Source organism: Phyllostomus discolor, chromosome 1 (assembly GCF_004126475.2).
Source record: "Phyllostomus discolor isolate MPI-MPIP mPhyDis1 chromosome 1, mPhyDis1.pri.v3, whole genome shotgun sequence".
Classification (NCBI taxonomy): domain Eukaryota; kingdom Metazoa; phylum Chordata; class Mammalia; order Chiroptera; family Phyllostomidae; genus Phyllostomus; species Phyllostomus discolor.
This window is the reverse complement of record NC_040903.2, coordinates 110,695,154-110,698,232: the sequence shown is the minus strand read 5'-3', so window position 1 is coordinate 110,698,232 and position 3,079 is coordinate 110,695,154. Positions and strand designations below refer to the sequence as shown.

Here is a 3,079-nt window from a genome sequence, read left to right as displayed (position 1 = left end):
GCTATGCTGAAGTCCCCAAGTTGCTTGGACTATCTTGGGTCAGTACCGTATTCGGGGGTCTGGGGAGAACAAGCTGGTGCTGATCAGTCTTTTTGAGAAATTCACCCCAATGCCTGAGGACCTACCTGCTCTTCTCAGCGTGGGGCCTTATAAATTCCCAAAGGCAAACGACCCAAACTGCTAATCTGTGGATATTATAGAATTTGCATATATACTTTAAAATTACTGAGTTAGTCCTAATGGCAACAAATTTGATTTCACAGGCAATCAAAATGACCTCTTTTAAAAATCATTACTTTTCAAGTTCCATGCTATGGTCACATTGTAAGCTACATGTCTGCAGGAGACAAGCAGAGATGAGTGCCACTCTGCAGTGCATTCTGATGTTGTCTAATTGGGTGGTACATGTCCTGGGCTGTAACCAAGATCTCATGACCCTGCAGGGCACCTTGTAGGGACCTAACTCAGGATAAGACTCATTGGCATTAAAGAAACAACAATTCCAGAATATATCAGCTGTTTAAAGCAGACTCTGAACAACTGTATCACAGCAATCCAGGAAATCATAGCAACTCATCAGCATTGTGAGCATACTGAAGACATATGAGATATTTGTAAAAACATTAATAATGACACTAGATGTTGCATTAAAAAACTCCCACTGAATCTTCAGAGAGAAAAAAATACAAGAGATGAAGAGTGTGGACCCTGAGGAAGAAGATATCTACTAAGAAAGGATTCTGGTAGTTAACTGGGCTCAAATTTAAAAAAAAAAAGTTTAGCAGTGATTTCTATACAGGGGCCTCTCATGCAAACTTCATTTCAGGGAGAACTCTGCACTGAGCTACCTACCCACCTCTACACTGAACTGCATGCCTATACTGTGTTTCTGCCATTCTGCAATCCTCATAAAGGAGTTCCTGGAATCCTATTTAACCAATGGGACTGAGGCTTTCCCCATCCAATTGGAGCTGTGTAGCTATATCCCCATCAAAATCTTCACCAACCAATCAGGGTAATTCCATTCTAACCAATCAGGAAAGTGCCCTTTGCACCAATTAAACTTCAAGGATTTAGGGTCCTCATCTGCATGAGGATGGACCAATCAAGAACCAGGGTCAGAAACTTCTGTCTATATAAGCCAACTCCCCTGTGGCTCTGAGAGTGCACTTTTCCTTTCCACTGAAGATTGTGTTTCTCTGGCTGAGCTAAAACCCTGAAGGAGACCTGGAGTAGAGCAGGCTGGACCAGAATGGAGCAGACCATCAAGGAGAAGATCAGAGCACAGCTGTCTAGCCAGAGAGGGGCCAGGTCTCAGGACTATTCCACATCCATGCTGTTTTCCCAGTCATGCTGTATCATAATTGAGCTGTTCTTCACTGAATATAGTTCTCTTCTTCACTGAACCCCAAATTGAGAGTTCTCATTGGTGTTGAATTTACACCAATGATCATGGGTTGATGAGAGTAACAATATGTTAATTTGAAAGATGGAGGTGTGATTAAGATTGAGGGTGCCACTCTAAGAGTTATATACACAGCTGGCCATACTAATGACTATATGGCTCTACTTTTAGAAGAGGAGAATGCTTTCCTTTCCAGAGATTGTATCCTAAGGGAAGAAACTGTGTTTAAAATATGATTACGTGAACTCCCTAAAAGAATTAGTCAACCAATGGCATCAGTTCAATGAATCCCAATTTGGTGTGTGGTGAAGAAGGAAACTTTATTCAGTACAAATAGTTCAATGGTGATATAGCACAGCTGTGGGACAACCTAGGGGCCAGGCCCCTCTCTGACTAGGCAGCTTTGCTCTCCTCTGGTCTGTCTTCCTCTCTGCTCCTGTGCCACTCTGCTCGACTCCAGAGATGTTCTCTGTGTGTTTCAGCTTTAACTGGGGAAACAGACATTAGTCACTGATGGAAAGGGAAAGTACACAGTCAGAGGAGAGATGGCTTATAAAGACAGAAGTTGCCATCCTTGGTCACTGATTGGTCCATCCTCATGCAAATGTGGACTTCAAATCCCTGCAGTTTGATTGGCCCAATAGGGACTGTCTTGATTGGTCAGAATAAAACTTCTTTGGTCAGATCTGTGCAGTTCTGATTAGATGGGGGAAAACCTTGGTTGAAATAGGATTCCAGGAGCTCATTTATAGGGATGGCTCAAATGGTAGAAACACAGTGCAGAGGCAGGCAGCTCAGCACAGACTTCTCCATGAAGTGCAGTTTTTGTGAGAGGCCCCTGTGTAGAAATGGCTGCTGGGCTAGGTATTTTGTTTGTTTTTGTTTTGTTTTGTTTTGTTCTTGTCTTTTTGTTTTATTTTTAATTTGAGCTCAGTTAGCCACCAGGAGTCCTATCTTCTTTCTCAGGGTCCACAAGTTATTGAAAATCAAAACTGATATTATATATCCAGGATATGGCCCCATAATCCATAATGTTGAAGCTAAAATTCTACATTTCTCACAGAAATATTTGATAAGAACAGATTCTTACAGTATTTTCTGATAATTTTAAAAAAATCCTTACAGTAATAGAGCTTGTAAAAATTATTTACAAGAATACTCCTGAGTACTTAATTAAACTGGCTGAATACAATCTCTTGCTTCATTTGAAAAAAAATTGAAAAAGAAGGAAAAATACTTAGCAACATGTATCCAATAAATGGGAAAGCTCAATAAATTGAAAGCTCATCTTAAGTTTCAGATTAATATGTTTTGTTGTTTTGTTTTATTTACAGAGAATGGTATATTTCCTTAACTATTAATTGTTAACAGAAAAGTTAGTGTATAATATTGGAAATAACCATAGGTATACCTTAGTGTCATGTTTATCCTAACATATATATATTGCATTTTATATCTATAATATAGATCATTTGTCTAAACTAGATCTTAAAACATTTTACCAAAAAATAAAGACCCAAGAGTTTATCCACTTTCAATTGATTAAGTAAAATGGTTACTTTAAAAAATAATAAAATGTATGTAATTTACACAGGATATTATTCTTGGAAATTGGTTATCTATTATTGGTGGCCAATAATACTCTTTTCTCTAGATGCTTCATTTAACATTAAT

The 3,079-nt window shown here is 38.7% G+C and overlaps 1 pseudogene; it reads left to right on the top strand.

Moving 5' to 3' along the window:
- The first annotated feature begins 356 nt into the window (after positions 1–356).
- LOC114492016 lies at positions 357–2,680 on the top strand (annotated as a pseudogene).
- The last annotated feature ends 399 nt before the right edge of the window (positions 2,681–3,079 follow it).